Source organism: Tasmannia lanceolata, unplaced genomic scaffold (assembly GCF_043159265.1).
Source record: "Tasmannia lanceolata isolate RefF3 unplaced genomic scaffold, GAP_Taslan_0.1 ptg000012l, whole genome shotgun sequence".
NCBI classification, from domain to species: Eukaryota; Viridiplantae; Streptophyta; class Magnoliopsida; order Canellales; family Winteraceae; genus Tasmannia; species Tasmannia lanceolata.
Window position 1 is genome coordinate 33,709,862 of NW_027518689.1, and position 20,976 is coordinate 33,730,837.

A 20,976-nucleotide genomic window follows, 5' to 3' on the forward strand; every position below is an offset into this window, starting at 1 on the left:
ATTTCTTGTATGTTTGTTGAGCGGTTCTTCAATATCCTAAAGCTAAACTGCATTAACTACCTAACTTGAGAACTGAAATGGAAGAAGCATGGTACATGTGCTAAAGTGGAAAAACAAATAAGGCACGTGAGGAAACCTCAGAAAATGAAAAGTTGGAAGAAATATGAGTGTAAGCATGTAAAATAGGCCTGTCCATGGATCTAGACGGTCCGAATGTCCAACGAATCCTTTGGATCCAGTTTTAAATGGGTAGCACAAGACAGATGACGTGGGAGTGTTAAGAGTGTCTCATGTGGGACATAGACAGCCATTATTTAATTGGATGGGACCCAAACAAAATCGTAAAATTTCGTTAGACTATCCCAGATCCAAATATATTTTGCTATAGTACCAAAATATCTTGTGATTTTACTTACAGACTAAACATAAGGGGTATTTTCGATATATAGTATCTAACATAACAAAACTAAATAAACAAATCATTCAAATGAATTGAATCAAACAAAGCCTCTCCCTCCCTCCCTCCCCTCTCTCTTGTTGAACCCTAAAACCCTTAAACATTCTACAGTCGTCGTCTCCATTCCTCGTTCGTCGGTGGACACGTCCCATCATCTCCATTCGCCACAGTGTAGTGTATATGTATTCGGCAAATCACACGAAAACACAAGCTAGAAATTCTAACTTTGTAAAACAGTAGTAGTAGTACCTAGGACACTCTGATGAACACTTTAATTCTTAATGGGACTAGACAGACAAAAAGTAGGATCTAATGTTCCGGCCGAGTAGGACCCAACCAAGTTAGGATTAAAATGGATCGTGATGCAGACGTAGATGGATCCCATTTGAATTGGGTCCATTGATAGCCCTAATGTCGGGCATTACTTACCTTGAAATAAAGAAGGATAACTTCACAGTTAATAAAGAAGGATAACTTCACAGAACACTAACAATATGGAGGGAAAAATAACTCTATGAAAAGTAATAAACATTGTCCAGTAGACAATAGTACAAGGGTATCATAAGATATGTATCATTGAAATAGGGCAACATAATCAACTCAAATTTTTTCTTGGAAACTCAAACCATTGACATTACTAGTCATTTTACGAAGAATGGGATTTTAAAACTCTAGAAATGGTAGAAACGAGAAAAACGTAAACCAATGTAGTTCTTGGCACTTGTTGAATCTCTCATGAGAAGGGACATGGCAACTATCATGGCTCAGCTAAAAAACAGAAAGGTAAAAGCATGAAATAAGAATGCATTCTTGTTATAGGACTTAGGGCATTTACTTTCTAGTACAAGAATGAAATAACAAAAATTAACAAAAATTGAAATAAGTTGTAAACAAACCGATGACGGGCCTAGATTAGAAGTTTACCTAGGTTGGAGATCTAATAGTTGATAGGGATTTGACTTTCTAGTATATAAACTTTGTTCGTAGTATTCGTAGCTCCATCAGAGAGAGAGAGAGAGAGAGAGAGAGAGAGAGGGCGAGGTAGAGAGAAAGAGTACAGTAGCTCTCCCTCTAATAAAGTATAATATATATATGTGTTGTGTGTGTGTGTGTGTGTCACTAGGGATACATGTGAAAAGTCAAAGAATACTCTTAATCAGGTATGTAAATTACAACACTTCATCTAACACTCCCCCTCAAGCTGAAGTGTATATATCATACAACCCCAGCTTGGCACCTAGTCTCCTGATCTAGTGAAAACAGTACATATTACCTCTTTCTGAATCTTCTCACGAATGAAGTGGCAATCTACCTCAATGTGCTTCATCCTCTTATGAAATTGGATTCGAAGCAATATGAATTGTTGCCTTCTATCGCAGTATAACGATGTTGGGGATGAAGAAAGCAAGCCAATCTCATACAGAAACAATGTCAGCCAAGTCAACTCTCCACATGTATGAGTCATAGCTCAATATTCTGCTTCAGTGCTGGATATAACCACCACATCCTGCTTTTTGCTTTTCCAAGAGACTAAGTTTCATCCAACAAAGGTACAATAACCCGTAGCCGACCTTCTATCTGCAGGAGAACCAACCCAGTCTGCATCAGTGAACCCCTCTAAGTTCATGTGATTGCCTTTTGAAAAACAAGCCTTTACCCGGAGCCCTCTTTAAGTATCTCACAATATGAAGAATTGCTACCCAATGAGAAGTACGTGACAAGCTCATGAACTGACTGACCACACCAACTGCAAATGAAATATCTAGACGAGTCACAGTCAAATAGATCAACTTGCCAACTAACCTCTTGTATCTGCCTGGATCCTCTAACAAATCCTCTTGATGAGGATACAACTTAATATTAGGATCCATGGGGATCTCTGCCAGTTTCACCCCTAAGGATCCTGTCTCCTCTAATGTATCCAAGACATACTTTCTCTGACATAGTGATAGACCACCACGTTAATAAGCAACCTCAACCGGGGAAGTATTTGAGACGTCCCAAGATCATTGGTACTGAATTCTTTTTGAAGGAAGTCCTTTAACTTCTGTATACATTCCATGTTACTCCCAGTGATAACAATATCATCTACATAGACGACCGGGAAAATGTATCCACCAACACACAGCAGGCTAAAAACCAAGTCTATTAAACACTGTCTCATGCCACAACGTATCACTGCGTCACTAAATCTCCCAAACCATGCTCTAGGGGATTGTTTAAGTCCATATAGAGCCTTACACAGACAGCATACCGATAGGCGCATCTCCCCTTGCAGGTAGACTTCCTCACTGAGGTCACCATGAAGAAACGCATTCTTCACATCCAATTGGTACAATGGCCCACCCATATTCACTGCCATGGAGATCAAGGTACGAACAGAAGGAATCTTTGCAATTGGGGAAAAGGTCTCAGTGTAATCAACCCCAAAGGTCTGAGTGTATCCCTTTGCAATAATCCTTGCCTTCAAGTGTTCAATGGATCCATCAAGCAAGTATTTAACTGAGAACACCAAATGAAGTTCGGCAGCCTGAGCACCTAGAGGCAGAGAAACCAGCTGCCAAGTATCATTTGAATAAAGGGCAGCCATCTCAACATCCATGGCAGCACACCAACCTGGATGAGCTAAGGAATCTGCAACAAAACGAGGCAAAGTAACCGAGGACAAAGCAGAAAGAAATGTGCGGTAAACAGGAGAAATCTAATCGTAAGAAATAAAGCCAGCGATCGGATGAGCCACAATACGAGAATGAGTACGAGATGCAATGGGAGAACCAACAGGGATGGAAAGAACATCAGATACCTGAGGAGCGGACGATGATCCATCGGACTGGGAATGCGGATTGTCGGGAGGATGGCTCGTATCATCAGATGGCTGCACGATCACCCTAGGGCCACGACTGTACACCTACAGAGGAGAAGAGGAAGGACACAAAGAAGGAGATGAAAGAGGAAGAGAAAGGCCTGTGTCCTGTACGGGTCAGCTGCAGAGTCAGAAAAAAAGGATGTAGTCTCAAAGAAACTGACATCAACATAAATATAGACCTTCCCCAAGCGAGGGTTGTAGCACCTATATCCCTTCTGGGTACGTGAATAACCAAGGAACGCACTTCTGAGTACGAGGATCTAATTTGTCCAAGCCCGGGGATAAATTGTGAACAAAGCACACACAACAAAATACTCGTGGGAGAAGAGGAAATGGGTTCCCAGAAGGATGTAAAACAGAGAAGGATGTCTGATTCTACAAGACAGGACGGCAGACAATTTGCCAAAAAACAGGCCGTGAGGATAGCATCACCCTAATAAGGCTTAGGCACCTTCATCTGGAACATGAGAGTGTGATCCATGTCTAGAAGGTATCTAAGTTTCCTCTCGGCTACACCATTTTGCTGAGAGGTGTAGGCACAAGAGAACTGATGAATAATGCTACACTATTTTAAAAAGCTTTAAACGCATTACAAGAAGTAAAATATTCCCGTGCATTATCAATACGAAAACAACCAAGGGAACGATGATACTGATTAGAAATTCAGAATAGAATGTGTGAAAAGCATAAAACACCTCAAAACGTTCTTTTATTAAAAAAAATCCAAGTCATCCTTGAATAGTCATCCACGAATACAGTGAAATACTTAAAGCCAAACAAGAATGTGGTCTTACAGGGACCCAAACATCATAATAAACAAGTTCAAAAGGGCGAGAAATACGACTAACAACACGAGAAGGAAATGACATCGGATGGTATATACCTAATAGACAAGACTCAAACTTAAAGTGACTAACTGGACTCGAAAAAATGGTTGTACTGTGAAGCTTCTCAACTGGAGGGTGACCCAAACGGCAATGCCATTGAAAACTATCAACCGAACTCGGGAATGCTACATCAGTATAACCACGATCAAGATAGTAGAGGCCATCGATCTCATGCCCTAAACCAATCCTCCTCCCAGTTTGCAAATCCTGAAACGCGCAGTAAGAAGGAAAAAATTACAAAACAACGAAGATGTTTAGTAAGTTGGCTAAAAAATATTGGAAGGAAACTTGTGCACATAAAGAACAGAAGATAAAGTGAGACTTAGATGAGGGGACGCAGCACCGACTCCAGTAACTGTAGAGGTATTCCCATCAGCCAAAGTAACCATAGAACCAGAAGATGAATAAGACTGAAAGGAAGAAAGTAAATTTGATTTACCAGTAATGTGGTTAGAGGCCCCAGAGTCAATGAGCCAAGACCCAGAGCTAGAAAGGAAACAAGATGTGGTGCTACCTTGTTGAGCAAAAGTGTTTGTGTGCTGCTTACCTTTGTCCAGGGAACACAAAAAGGCTTCGTACTCATCCCATGAGACAATCATGGAATCCGTAGGCTCAATCCGAGCAGAAGATGAAGGAGCGGAACTCTCAGCCATAGGAAGAGACACATGATTGGCATAGCAAGACGGCCTCAACTCCGGATGCAACTCATAACATAAGTCGACGGAGTGACCCTCCAAACCAAAATGAGTGCAAAATCGGGATCCACGATCACCGATGCCACGGCCTCCCCATGAATCCCGACCAACACCAGGACAACGGCGCCCACGACCTCTGCCACCATGACCACCTCGAATATAACCAGACTGCACGGCAAGAGCAGATCGCTCGACGGATAAGTCTACTTGCACCTCCACCCTCATAGACCGCGGCACTCTAGAGAAAACCTCATCAAGGGAGGGAAGAGAGCCAAGTCCCACTGTCTGCTGACGGATAGGAAGAAAATCAGGCCCCAAGGAGTCTAGGAACCAAACAACGCGCAAATCGTCCTGATGCTTGGCCAACACGGTAGTATCCTTCGTGAAGGGCATGTACATGTCGAGTTGCTCGCATAACGTCACAAACTTGGGATAATGCTCTGAAATAGATTTATCGCCACGCTGCAGATGGAGACGTTCCGAGTAAACATCACAGATGCATGTGAGGTTGTTTACATCGGAATAAAGTGTCTTTGCACGATTCCGAACATCCTTGAAGGAATGAAGAAACATCATCGGGCCGGCTACCTTCGGTTCCATGCTATTCTATATGAGCGTCTGAATATGTGCATCCTCTTGGCGCCACTTACTATAACACTCATCATCAACAACAGGTGGAGGACCCTATTCAAAATAATCAACCTTGCCCCGAGCCAAAAGAAAAGTCTCAACTGCACGACACCACAGAGGATAATTGGAAACCATCCAATTTGATTGAAGCCATCTAAACCATAGGAAGCTCCATCGAAGCAAAACCAGAACCAGTATCCATGAGAACATAAACTATAAAGAAGATATCAGACAGACAACCAACAACGTACCACCAACAGGGAAAACAACCCAAACCACAGCAATGATAAGCACAACTACCAGCAAATCAGGTAAGGGCCAGCTGAGAAGAGGCAGACGCGAGCCACAGAACCGGAGCGAGCGAAGTAAACATAACACGAGTCAATGGAGAAGAAACTCATGAGGGTGATACACAATCAGCCCAACACAACATCACACGGTTCCTGAATAGAACCAAGTCAAAAAATACCAATAAACAACCATCGACGAATGCAAAAGGCAGCAACAACTACTGCCTGGAGCCCACAATCAAAAGGGAGGAGGGCAAAGAGACTTCAGAGTATAAAAAATCCAACCGTGGGTATGTAGGGTGCGTTAACAAGGGATGGCTGAATGTGGAAGTGGGGGCAGCAAGGTAGTAAGGTTTTGGGGGGGTGGGGAAGGGGGCGGAAGCAAAGGGGTAGATTTAAGGGGGGAGTGGGGAAGGGGGTGGCAGTTACTCCACGAAAAATCCGAAAAACCCAACTTGGGTTTTTCGATTTCTCCTCTCTTTTTTCTTTCTTTCCAGCACACAGATCAAAACGTATAGCTCTGATACCATGTTCGTAGTATTCGTAGCTTCATCGGAGAGGAGAAGAGGAGAGAAAATAGAACACGTAGCGAGAAAGAGTAGAGAGAGTAGAATAGCTCTCCCTCATAAAATATAATATATATGTGTGTGTGTGTGTGTGTCACCGGGGTTACAAATGAAAGGAATACCCTTAATCGGATATGTAAATTACACCGCCTCATCTAACAAAACTAACGCAAGGAGTACTTTTCAGGACTTCTTTTGTTATTAATTAGAAAGCTCGATTACAAGAGGGTTTGGGGTTTCTTCTCCTTTGTAACCTAGGGTTTGACACCCCTACGATTTTTTGTATGTCTGAACTTATGTTTACTTCTCGATTCCACTACTCGCTGTGTAATGACTGTGATTAACTCCCTCTTTGATAACCCTAAGATTTAGGCCTTTGGATCGGTAGATCTAAATTTCAAGGGTGGGGATCGAAGATCCATCGTTGATCAACCCTTAATCTTAAAGATTTAATCGCTCTCTCCCCTTGGTTATCTTAGATCCATTGCTCCTTTGGATCAATGGCTATTGAAAGGTTATCAAGGCTTGTTGTAAATGAATAAATTTCATGAAAAATGTCACTTAAAATATGGAAAATCGAAAGTTTAATGTTGTGGGAAGAGGGCCACGTTTTTCCTTGCTTGGAAAAATGTGCATACTCTTAAATAGAGAATGGCCCACCTCCAAATTGTTCTAATTCTAAAAATAAATTATATTCTTTGATTTTTTTGAGATATGATCTAAAAATCTAGGTATAATAAGATATTATTAGGGATATCTATTAACCTATGAAAAAGGAGTGAATGGGTGATAAAATAGGAAGATTTCTAATTTTGTGGGCAATTACACGATTCCCAATGAGGAGAGAATTATGCGCACAACTCATTGTGCGCATATTTTTTCCTCTTTTGGTCGTTCCTTTCTTTTCTTTTGAAATTTAAACCCCTTAAAGATAGCTACTATGCCTTGTAGATAAGATCAAGGGGTTGGATTGCTGGCAATTTACCATAGCCTCTTACCACTCACCATAATTCCCAATCTTAAAATAATGAAAGTAAAATAGAATTAAAAGAAACGTGGTGCACTCCTCCCATTCTTGCCCAAAAACGTGAGAATAGAGAGAGAGGGTCACGTCAAAAAAAAAAAAAGGGAGAAGAGAAAAAGGGGTAGGAAAAGAACCCTAGTCATCTTCAAGCTTGGTAGCATCACAAGTAAGTGTCCTTTTATTCCTGTTTCATTCCAGCTATGATGAGTTATCATTAAATTGATGGCCACCATGTAATGAAGTGAGATTTCTTTGGATTTGTGTCATCAGTTGACCCCTATTAATTCAATAGAAATTTCTTTCATTATGTGTCATCAGTTGATGACCACTATATATATATTCCATAGAATCCTCTTTGAAAATAAGTGCCATCAGTTGACGACCCTTATATTAACTTAATAGAATTTCCATGGAAAAATATGTCCTCTGTGAATGATCAGCATCGTATTTGAAGGAATGTTAAGGGAGTGGGTATTATTAGTTAATTTATAAAAAGAGAAATTGATAATAAATAAATAAAAATTTCCTCAACAAATAAATGGTTAAAATAAATTTTTAGAGAATGCCTTTTAAATGAATTTCGACAGTTTAACTTCATGAACAGGTTACGTATATTAAATAAAAATGATTTTTTTTGCTACTAGTCTAGGAACAAATTTAAGTAGAGTGATTTTATTACATGTGTTTTATCCAACAGTCCTATGTTATATGTCAAAGAAAATGATTCCTTTTATTTCCAAACAATATCTGTATATAGGATAAATGCTAGAATTCTTTATATAACTAGACTTTAATTTCCAACAGATATAGGTACCTAAAGTACATAAGAACAACTTTTCATATGTATATTGTTTTTGTTCAAATAGTTCAAAGATATGTATAGTAGATACAATGATCTTTGTTATATGGACCTCTTCTAAACAGTATTATGAGCATAAGATAAATAAAGAGCTTCCTTGTTAAATACATATATGTGCTATATTTCAACAGTACCGTGTATATATATATATATATATATATATACATATATATATATATATATATATATATATATATAAATTGATAAAACAATTTTTGTGTTCGGCCACGAAAGTATCAACAGTTATATTCATTAAAATGGGTTTAATGACTTTCTTTCAATTTTCTCATAAATGATTTCACACCTAGATCAAATGATTTTTTTTATGTTATGTCAGTTCTATATATATATATAAATGATGTGTTATGAAATATCAAGATTTGTTTTCATCAAAACGCACATCATCAAAATGATTTTTAACTCCAAACACTAAGATTTATGGAAATATTATGTGTAACCAGTACATAAGAGGTAAAATAAATTTCAATTCATAAATAAAAGAAAACAAGTGTGCGATTCTCGTTCGGGTATATATGTATCTTATAAATTTTAATTTAAGAAAAAGAGCTATTTGGAGTAAGAGGTTAGACGATTCTAGCTTTCAATCCTCCTCTAATGTATGCTATAACATGTAGATGGGTATCTTAGCATCTAAATTTATACCAGGTCTGTCAAACCACCCTCTTATTTCAAGGCCGTTCCAGAGCATCCACCTCACAGGTTCAATAAAACATTTTCGATAAAGCAGGTGATAGCTAACTTTGCTCATATGGTTTTCATTTCATGCAACAAGAATGGTGAAGTATCTAAATTTTTATGGTTTTCTAAACTATGATATGATAAATGAAATTTTGTCTCTTGTATTACATGTTGGAAATGGAATCTGATTTCTAATAAGGAATTTTCAGTTTAATTGTTTTTATCATATGAAATAACTTGGAAGTCGGATGGAAACATAAGAAATATCCAAAGAGGAAATGGGAAAAGGGTGATGGGAAACCATTGAGTTATCCCCGTAAATAAAAGGTATACAACTTGGGAGAACCGCGCAACTCCCAGTTGATGTTGGAATCCTACGGAGACCAAGAGTCCCTAGGCGGTATGATCTACCGTAATAAGTCCACGCGGAGTCGACCGTGTCGGCAAAGGCAACAAGCTAGTAGGAGCTGGAGTGCCCTGGGTTTAAATGAAATTGTTATGATAAGAATGTAGTGGATTATAATTGCTCATATTTTTATTAAATGATTCTCTTTCAGTTATTATTACATTTGTTCACCCTAAATGACTTTTCTATTCAGTTGCAGAAGATTTTGGTAAACCATTATTTTGGAAAATTTCAATTGTCTTCTCTATAATATATGGATCTTGATATGTTGTTTTAAATTGAATTCTTATACTGGTTCAGTTCTATCATCCTGCTGACCTTATTTTTATCCCCAGGATTAGAGAATTCTAATGAGGGTGCGTTTGCGCACGAGGACGTCTAGGAGCGTAGGATGATGGGAGCAAATAATTAAGAAAGACGATACCCTTCGTCAACACTTTGAATTTATTTTAAATTGACTAGTTCGAGACTTTACTTAATTGAGTAAATTGGTTTTAAATTAAAGTTATTGTAAGGAGACATTTTGGAAATGGAATAAGAGCGAAGCATATTTAATTTTCATATATAGTTTTTTTTTTTTTTTAAATTATGGGTATTTTGGTAGGTGTTTGCTTGTAGCGATCCGGTCATGGAAATCGGGTCGTTACACGCTGCATCAGTTGGATATCAGAGCTTCATTTTGCAATCGGTGATAACCTATTTTCTTATGAGATTTTATGATTGGAAAGAACGTGGCACATTCTCTCATGGGATTTTGTGATCAGCAAGAACACGCTTTGTTTTTCCATGACATTTAATGATCTGCAAGAACACGCCTAGTTTTCTGCTCAAATTTTGCAATTGGAGAGAACATGCCTTATTTTTCCATGAATTTTGCAATTAAAGATACGGTGATGGTTGGATGTCGTAGATGTGAGCGACCAGTTGGTCTTGTGAATCCTTATCGAGAGAGATACCAGAATATTGAAGTCGGAAATTTAAGAAGACAATTTCAACAACTAGCAGAACAACTCGAGCACTTTGAATCTCAGAGTCACGATGAATCCGATCTCGAGTTACAAAACTTCCACCTTTTTGAAACGGAGATGACTCATGACATTCCCTCACAAAAGTTTCTTTTTTTAATTTTCCTTAAATTTAGGAATTCTCTTTAGTCATAGGTTTGGTAACCACTTCTTCCTTTTATTAAAACATTTTTATTTTGCTCTCATCTTTTCTACTTTTCCTCGAATTTAGGGATGTTTTCTCACTTAGACTTTGTGTGCAACCAGTTTTCTTTTTACCAAGTTTTTTTTACGTTCTCCATTTTTTGGTAAAATTTTGAGCGAACAATTGTCAACCCATTCCATCACAGGGCTCCGCGAGATGAGTCAGATGAAGGGTCGAGAAACAATCATCGAGTTTATTATCTAGACTAAATCTAGAACATTGATCTAAAGGAGGATCATCGGACCCTCAACCTTGGGCTCCATACTGTTCCACAAAAGCGTCTGAATAAGTGCATCTTCCTGACGCCACTTGTTATAGGATCTAACATCTGGAGGAGGGCCTTTTCTACATAATCCACTTTACCATGAGCGAGAAGGAATGTCTCAACGGCCCTACGCCACGGTGGGTAATTAGAGCCATCCAATTTGATGGATGTCATCTGGACCATAGGTAGCTCCATCGAAGAAGCATGATTTTAAATTTCCACCAAAAAAAAAAGGTGGTCTAGTGCACGAGGCTCCCGCCACTGTGGGGTCTAGGGAGGGCTAGATGTACGCAACCTTACGGCTGATTTGCAGAGAGGCTGTTTTCGTGAATCAAACCCGTGACCACCAGGTCACAATGGAGCAACCTTACCGTTGCGCCAAGGCTTGCAACGGCAACCTTACGATTGCGCCAACGCCAAGAACGGAAGAAGAACCAGTAGGGGTAGCCATGAAACCACAAGAGAAGAGATCAACCAACAACCAACCAACGGGGCGATACAGAATCATCCCAACACAATACCACACGGCTCCAGAACGGATGAAAGCTGAGAACATAAGCAACCAACCATCGAACACGACATAATCCAACACAGCAAAGATTCGGAGCTACACAACAACAAAAAGTAGAGAGAGGATAATATTCAGTCCATCACGGGAGAAAGAAGGTTAGAAAAAAAGAATATGGATAGAGGGGAAAGAGGAAAGCCCAACTAGGGTTTTCGTGAAACGGAAAAAAAAAGAAGGGGGGTGGCGGCAACGGTTTATGGGGTAAGGACGGGACGACAATGGGAAAAAAGGGGGGGTACTGTTATGGGTGTAGAGGGGGCGGAAATGGATTTGGAGGGGAGTGGGGGCACTACGTAGGTGGAGAGTAGGGGGCAGCAATGGGAAAGGAGCGGCGGCTATGGTTTTTGAGGAGCAGTGGACACTGTTTCGGAGGTAGGGGTGGCGGCACAGGTGGTGGGAGGAGGGGGCGGCAACACTATTTGGGGGTAGCGGCTAGATTAGGGTTAGGGTAAAATAAGGAGGAAAAAAACAGAAAAGTAGGGAAGAGAAAATGTTTTTGTGCTACTTCAGATTCAGAACCCTAGGCACTGATACCATGTTCAATAAGGCACGATCTCCATGGAAGAAGAGAAGAGAGGAAGAAGAAGTGAGGGAGAAAGTGAGAGTCTAAAGAGACTTCTCATGTTATGTTATGTATGTGTATAAGAAAGTTTGGATTACATAACAATGACGTAAATACCCTCAAACAAACTTCAACATTTTTGTGAGACTAATGGTATTATTCATCAGACCTCCTATAATTATACCCTACAACAACATAGGGTGGCCAAAAGGAAGAACCGACACTTATTAGATGTGACTCACACTTCATTTCTTGTTATTCATGTCCCGGAGATGTTTTAGGAAGATGTTGGGTTAACCGCTGGTCAATTAATTAATCGTCTTCCTTCATCTGCCGTAAAAGGTCGCACACTTGTTTTTGTACTTTTTCCATCTTGAGCCGTCTTTGAGTTACCTCCTCGTGTATATGAGTGCGTAGCCTATGTGCATGTGTTGGGTCCTAAGAATGATAAATCGTCTCCTCGAGCAACCAAGTGTGTTTGTGTTGGTTATTCTTGTATTCAGAAAGGATACTGCTATTGGAATCCTATTTCTCATTAATATAATGTGAGTGCTGATGTGATTTTAAATTTTTTGGGCGCGGGTCAGTTTTTTCTCTCCAACGGATCATAGACTTCTTGCCCTTGAACCTCATTCTTGTACTCAGGGTAAGAATGTATCTGTCGATGTTCCTATTCCTCCTCCTGTGCAAGCGCCCATTCAATCACTACAGGTATCTCATCAGCAACATCATATTGTTCCAAACACACTGGCTATAGCTCAGTCTCTTCACCCATCTCCATCTTCGTCTGACGGCTCACCCTCTCCTGATCTACCCATAGCATGGCAAGAAAGTACTCGTTAATGTACTACTACACGTTATCCTTTTTCTCAGAGCGGAAGTGGACCATGGATGAAGAGATACACCATGGATGAAGAGATACCTGCTCTTCATTTGAATCATTTTTTTTTAATGGTACTCTTCATTTGAATCATCTGGCCCCAACTAGTTTGGGACAAAGGCTTTGTTGAGTTGAGTTGAGTTGGGTTGAGTACTCTTCATTTGAATCATACCTGGGATTTATCTAATTTACCACTTGGGAAGCATGTTGTTGGTTGTTATTGGGTCTATACGGTATACGATCAAGTACGAGCCTGATGGCTCTATTGAGAGGTTGAAGGCCAGGTTGGTGCCCAAAGGATATACTCAAATTTTTGCGGTGGATTACCGTGGGACCTTTTCACTTATTGCCCGTCTTAATTTTATCCGACTTTTTCTCTCAGTTGCAGTTTATTTAATTTGCACTGACCATTGTCTCAGCTTGATGTAAAGAATGATTTTCTCCAAAGAAATCTGCAGGAGGAAGTGTATATGGAGCAGTCTCCATGTTATGTTGCTCAGGGGGGGTTATCTAATAAGATATGGCAATTAAAGAAGTCAATTTATGGGCTCAAGCAGTCTCTCAGATCATGGTTTGACAAATTTAGTATGGTAGTAGCACTGTATGGAATGAAGAGGACAACATTAGATCATCCTGTATTTGTGAGAGGTCAGACCAATGGTATAATAGTGCTATTGGTGTATCTGGGCGACATTATTGTTTTTGACAATGACGGTGTGGGAATTTGAGAGCTAAAGCGTCATCTTAGCAGACACCTTAGAATTGAAGATCTCTATTCGTTGAGATATTTCTAGGCATTGAAGTGAAAAAGCCAAAGAGTGGTATCTGTCTCTCTCAGAGAAGATATGTGACGAACTTGCTAGAAGAAACATGAATGCTAGGGACTAAACCAGTCGAGGTTCCTACGGGTCCTAATGTGAAACTTGATCAAGAGCAAGGTAAATTACTGGATGACCCAGGGAGATATAGAAGGTTGATAGGGAAGCTGATATACTTAACAGTTTTGAGACCTGACATTACCTTTATTGTTGGCCCGGTTAGTTAGTTCATGCATGCTCCAAGACAAGCACATATTATGCAGTGTATCAAATATTCTGATACCTAAAGAATTCACACCTGGAAAAGGTATTATGCATTTATGTTTGACCTTGTAAGAAATTAGACATTGTGGGATACTCTGATGCAAATTGGCCCGGAAACATGACAGAGAGAAAATGAACCTCATGTGTATGAACTTTTGTAGGAGAAAATTTAGTCACTTGGAGGAGCAAGAAACGTGATGTAGGCTAGATTGAGTGTTGTGGCTGAGTACAGAGCTATGGCTTACACTGTGTGTGATATGATGAGGGTTAATTTCTACTGGATGAGATTGGAATTCCTACTCGTGTGTTGATGAGTATGATGTGTGATAACTAGGCAGCTATTTATATTGCTATCAATCCAGCGTTTCATGAGAGAACCAAAACACGTAGAAGTTGATTGTCACTTTATTACGGAGTTGATCATGACTAAGAAGATTGAAACCCCTCATGTGAAATCAAAGGATCAACTAGGTAATGTATTCACTAAAGTTGTGGGTGAAGATCTTTTTAAGTCTCTATATCAAGCTGGGCTTGATCAATATCTATGCTCCAACTTGAAGGGGAGGATTAAGAGTATAAAGTGGCGGTGGTTTTTTTTTTGTTTATTTTTTGGTAGGTAAGTTAGGATTGAACCTCTGACCTCAAGGTTGGAGAACAGAACATTTGACCAGTGAGCTAGAGGTTCTATTTTTGTAGGTAAGCTGGGATTGAACCTCCAACCTCCAGGCTGAAGAACAAAGCCTTACCATTGAGCTAGAGGCCCAATCCCATGTTTTTTTTATTTAGTCTTTCTATTATTAGGTTAGCATAGTATATATGGAAACCCACTTTAGAAACCCTACAAAACTCTCTCAAAATCAGCACAATGTATACCAACAGTCAAAAACCACCAAATTCCCATATATGCAGATGCTACACAATATTCAAATTCCCAATTTATAAAATAGAAAACATATTTGGCATAATAAATAAAAAATAGACTTGGAATTTTCAATCATATCCAAGAAATCATGAAGAATCCCTATAAATTGATGAATAAACAGCAGCTATCTATACTGACGGAGATGATTATGGAGAAGATTAAGACGATTAAAGGGAATAAAAGGTGGAAGCTTTTTCTTACCTTGAAACGGGGACTGGAAATCTGCTTGCCCTGGACGAGTTTTCAAAGTTCAAAATCTTGATCGCCAATGGGGACAGTTTTGATGGTTTTGATTTACCCGACAAATGATAATGTCAGGTCTCAAAACTGTTAAGTATATCAGCTTCCCTATCAACCTTCTATATCTCCCTGGGTCATCCAGTAATTTACCTTGCTCTTGATCAAGTTTCACATTAGGACCCGTAGGAACCTCGACTGGTTTAGTCCCTAGCATTCATGTTTCTTCTAGCAAGTTCGTCACATATCTTCTCTGAGAGAGAAAGATACCACTCTTTGGCTTTTTCACTTCAATGCCTAGAAATATCTCAACGAATAGAGATCTTCAATTCTAAGGTGTCTGCTAAGATGACGCTTTAGCTCTCAAATTCCCACACCGTCATTGTCAAAAACAATAATGTCGCCCAGATACACCAATAGCACTATTATACCATTGGTCTGACCTCTCACAAATACAGGATGATCTAATGTTGTCCTCTTCATTCCATACAGTGCTACTACCATACTAAATTTGTCAAACCATGATCTGAGAGACTGCTTGAGCCCATAAATTGACTTCTTTAATTGCCATATCTTATTAGATAACCCCCCCTGAGCAACATAACATGGAGACTGCTCCATATACACTTCCTCCTGCAGATTTCTTTGAAGAAAATCATTCTTTACATCAAGCTGAGACAATGGTCAGTGCAAATTAAATAAACTGCAACTGAGAGAAAAACTCGGATAAAATTAAGACGGGCAATAAGTGAAAAGGTCCCACGGTAATCCACCGCAAAAATTTGAGTATATCCTTTGGGCACCAACCTAGCCTTCAACCTCTCAATAGAGCCATCAGGCTCGTACTTGATCGTATACCGTATAGACCCAATAACAACCAACAACATGCTTCCCAAGTGGTAAATTAGATAAATCCCAGGTATGATTCAAATGAAGAGTACTCAACCCAACTCAACTCAACTCAACAAAGCCTTTGTCCCAAACTAGTTGGGGCCAGATGATTCAAATGAAGAGTACCATTAAAAAAAAATGATTCAAATGAAGAGCAGGTATCTCTTCATCCATGGTGTATCTCTTCATCCATGGTCCACTTCCGCTCTGAGAAAAAGGATAACGTGTAGTAGTACATTAACGAGTACTTTCTTGCCATGCTATGGGTAGATCAGGAGAGGGTGAGCCGTCAGACGAAGATGGAGATGGGTGAAGAGACTGAGCTATAGCCAGTGTGTTTGGAACAATATGATGTTGCTGATGAGATACCTGTAGTGATTGAATGGGCGCTTGCACAGGAAGAGGAAGAGGAACAATACAATGTAAAGATTAGTATTGCAAAGCGAGCAAACCAGAAAAAAGCTACTAGTATTTCAAATGCAAAGATACACATGATTATGAAAAGATGGGAATACAAGCCAACAATAAAAAAGAATCTGAAAGCCATTGGAACTAAAAACCAGAATGAAGGTACTAACCAATAATAGTCCTGAACATTATGATCTAAATTACCTACAATGAAAAGATTGATATCGGAAAGCCATCAAACTCTGGTTAGATGAAAAGAATAACTATCCTCTGTTTATAATAACATGAAATGGGGATTGGGAATAACAACTATCCAAAACTTGATAGTCTGTCACCCTTATTCCAATTTCCAGATAACCCATATACAAACGTGATATGTCCTACGTCACAAATACATCTTAGGTAATGGCTTCCAAATTGGCCTTAATGTCACATATGCAAATAAGATTAAACTTTTAAAAAAAAATCATATTTGCAAATAAGGACCGATTTTGGTGGCGTCCAAATAGGCCCTAAATCTACAGCTTTCATTTCCTCCTCAGAGAGAACCTCCAGCAAAGACTTTATCTCCTCTTAAAGACGAGGGAAGTTGCCAACAATCTAAGTGCAAGGCCCCAATTCAAATTTGTGGAAGCTCCTTAAAATAAAACATGGATGAATCTGACACAAAGATCTGCAAATAATGATATGGTGAATCAGCTTATTTCTACGCCTGGTCATTGCAACCTAAGAAAGTGGAAGTATGATCCATAGTTACCAAGTTAGGAAACGAATTCCGGAAGTGAAATGTGAGACGGAAGCGTGAAACACAAGGAAATGAGGAACGAGAAAACAATAGAAAATTATATGAGAAACACATTGAGAAATGTCCTAAAAATGCGTTAGAAACCTTTCAAAAATAATAGAAAAACGTCAAGAAAAACACATATGAAACACAAGGGAAACAAGAGAGAAATGTACAGAACTTTTTTCATAATTTCTATTTGAATTGGAGGCATATATAGATGATTTATATATGCTATTTACATATTTTATTTTTTAACCAAATTTTTTAAATTATTTCTATTTTTACTATTATATGTACCATTATTTTCCTTTATAATATGTATTCCAAAAAAAATTTGGTGTGATTTCTATAAAACTTTTCTTGTACATTTCTCACACGTTTCACATCACACAAACAAATAACAGAGTCATAGAAACATGAGATGCAGATTAAAAATGAAGTTGTGTAACAAAAACACATGCAGCGAAAGAATTTGAAAGAGATTGGAGAAATCAATCAGTATCAAACACCGAAATTCAAGACCGATTCGAGAACAAAATCAAAGATATTTGACTTAAAATTCAACTAATAACAATTTTCTAAGCAACTCTCCATTCAGATCTCTTGTAAACCTTAACTCAAAATAACATCAACTCTAAGGAACAAATAAATGACAAAAAAAAAAAAAAAATCGAGCGAGAGAGAGAGATCGGTGAAAAAATAAGCTAAAACCGCTGGAAAAAAATCGAATTCAACAGCAAATAAAATAGAAAAGAACAAATAAGCAAGAAAAATCAGCAAAATAAGTCGTAATTCTAAACCGTTTCACAAATATAAAAAATGAAGGAAAAATCAGCAAGAAAGATCATGAACCTGTAAAAAGAACGCCGATCCCATCCTCCAACAGATTACACCAAATCCGATACGAAATCGAGACTCAATCACTGTTTTTTTTCTAGCTGATCAACCTAAAAAGAAGGAGAAATACAGATCGCCTCGAAAACCCTAGGTTCGAAAGCGAAATATGAAACAGTGAGGAAACTGGGAAAAACAAAAAGGCATGTCGGACACGAAGAGGCAATGTTGGGGTATGAGAGGGACTTTTTGGTCTTTTCACCTCCTTTTACCTCTGTCTCTCTTCGTTTCCCTACTTTTTTCAAGAGATACACGCCATGATCGGCGAAACGGTATGAGGACTGTATATATGTTCTTATAAAGGTTAGAGAGAGAGAGAGAGAGAGAGAGAGAGAGGGGCACTGTAAAATTCGTAATGGCTTTCTGGGGTAGGATTTAGAGAGATGATATTTTCACCCGCGATGCATTAAGCATTCGCCCCCCTTATTACGTGAATAATGGGCAACTTCAACACTTTTTGACGTCAAATCACTTTAAAGGGGGGCGAATGAGAACTGCAGGGGGGTGAAAATATCAGCGCCGTAGGATTTATTTTGGTAATAAAGTACAGTCTGTCAACTTAGTCCGACACGAGCCCTTAATTAGTCTGGGTTTGTGATAAAGATGATTTGGATTGATTTTCCTTTTTTTATTATAAGGGTTAAAATGGGGGTTGATGCGAAGTCTTTTCCTCTGTAAAAAAAATTGGATAATTGATGGGGCCCACTTGGCATAGTATGGGACCACTTCCTTGCTTTTCATAGGTCCTCCAACAGATGCTTCAGAAGGCAAAAGGAGAAGAGGATCATTTCAAGGCCTCTGGTGGAGGACTGAAGTGGGCCTCATTTCATATTCATTTGCCCACAATAATGAATGACCTGATGTGTTGCCATGAAACACTTCATAATGCAACATTGGTCTCATTCTAGATGTGGGCCCAGTCCAATTAATGCTTACAAAGACAGTGGTGGTGTAGTAAAAAGGATCAATTACTGTTGCATGCTGGAGAGTTGAAAAAATGACGAGAAAATGTTGAGTTTGGAAAAAACACTAACAAATGCTACTTTATTAAAAAAGAACTTTTTAGGACGAAAATACCCATAACCTTACTTTATCTTTCTCTTCTTTGTTTTTACACTTTATCTTCTCCGGCGATAAAAGCCTTCTTCTCCGGCGATATAAGCCTTCTTCTCCAGCGAAACATCTTCATTTCCCCGGCATATGCTCATTTGTCTTGAAAGGTTAGAAGGAGTTTTCTAGAGACGCCCCTTTCTCATTTTCTTTTTCTTCCTCCAAATATCCAAAATCTCATTATCTTTGTAAGTATTTGCCCTTTTCTAGTGGCTGTAGCCAAAATCAGTTGCCCAAAGAGCTTTCACTAGGCAAAAGAGTAGTGGAAGCCAAAATGGTACTCGAAGCAGAATGTAAGTTAGGCAAAAATGATAGTCGAAGCCCAAAAAATGCTACTTGAAGCCAAAAAAAAGTTACTCCAAGCCAAAAAATCCCTTGTTTTGATATCTAAGGCCCCCTCTCTATTTTACACTCCCCTCATTGTTAAAACCCCCTAAAGCTACCAACAATCAATTATAAACGACTAAAAGTGAAGAGAGCACTGCCAATATTAAAACAGGAAAGTATGAATATCAGTTCACTAAATAAAGCTAGATAAATCCCTTTCCCATGCCACCTCTCCCTTGCATTGTGCATGTTAAGAAGACACTCCCCTCATTGGGTACATACAACCTGATGTGTGTGGGTCTCCGTATCTTCTTTAACCATGTACAATTTTATTGGCTATAAGTGAGACAGCTGGACTTTGCTTTTGAGGGTTTTGATATGATTAGACCCTCCAAACGGACCAAACCCGTGCAATAGTTGTTTTGCTCATTTTTGTGGAATGGGATGCCTTTCAGTCTAAAAATAAATGTGAAGCAGGGTGCTTTTTCGAAAACAAATAGTTGAAGAGTGTTCAGTTCAACAACCAATAGAGTTATAGATCGAAAGTCAGGAATATAGATAATCTCTACCGTCCAATCCGTGTACATGATCGTTCAGTAAACGGCCTGCTTTTGGATGACAGGGTATAAAGGTATCTTTCTATTGTGATTTCGTGGTGTAATAAGGGGTGTAATTACCACCACGCTAATTTTGGCTGTATCTAGTACACTGGACTCTTTCTTATTTCGTGAAAAATCAGAAATCGAGCAAGGACACCTAAAATTGTGCTAGTAACAATCTCATCTGTACATCTGTACTCACGATTGGACATGTGTTTGTAACCAAGACCGTAGATCGTTAGACAATCTCATCCATAGGATAAAGAGCTATAAAAATCAAGGGTTCAACTTTCTTGGTGGAACCATAAGATGAGGTTGGATAGATTGAGACTCTAGTATCATCGATCAAAATGAGGTCAATACAAATTGGCCGCAGTTTGATCGTTGTTTAGATCAAAGCATCGATTGTGTCCACGTGGTATGTTCATGTTAGTGGTGTTAGTTAGAATGTAATTACCAATTATGTGGTTATGGGTTATGAGCCTACATGATATGTAAGTGGGTTAGTAGGTAGTGATGTGCACTACTTTTATTCTTGTTTTTAAGAAGTGTACTTTAATGAAAATGAAAAAAAAGAATTAATGAGACTTTGTTTTTAGGATAGTCATGGTTCCTCTTGAATTAAGTCTCTAGGTGGTCCGGTTGCCTCGAATCAACCTCTCTCCCCGTCTCTTCTTCTTTTCTATTTTGTCTTTGTTTATTTATGTTATAGCCAATAAGGCACGTAACACCATGTCACACACATAGGGCTCAAAAATTGTTTAGCAATGGATCAACCGACATGAATCCAAGGTGTAAATAGTAATAGTAAATACACCATTTTTTGTCATACAAATAGCAAAATACACAGTTGTAA

General features: G+C 38.9%; 1 long non-coding RNA gene across 1 annotated transcript in view; it reads right to left on the reverse strand.

Annotated features, from left to right (window-relative positions):
- The window catches only part of LOC143887916 (uncharacterized), a 28,858-nt gene extending 10,450 nt beyond the window's left edge, over positions 1–18,408 (reverse strand). Inside the window, exons 1-2 of the long non-coding RNA XR_013254412.1 lie at positions 18,043–18,408; positions 15,069–17,076 (exon numbers count right to left, since the gene is read on the reverse strand). This is a non-coding gene — a long non-coding RNA (uncharacterized LOC143887916). The remainder of the gene's footprint in view (positions 1–15,068; positions 17,077–18,042) is intronic.
- Between the last annotated feature and the right edge of the window lie 2,568 nt (positions 18,409–20,976).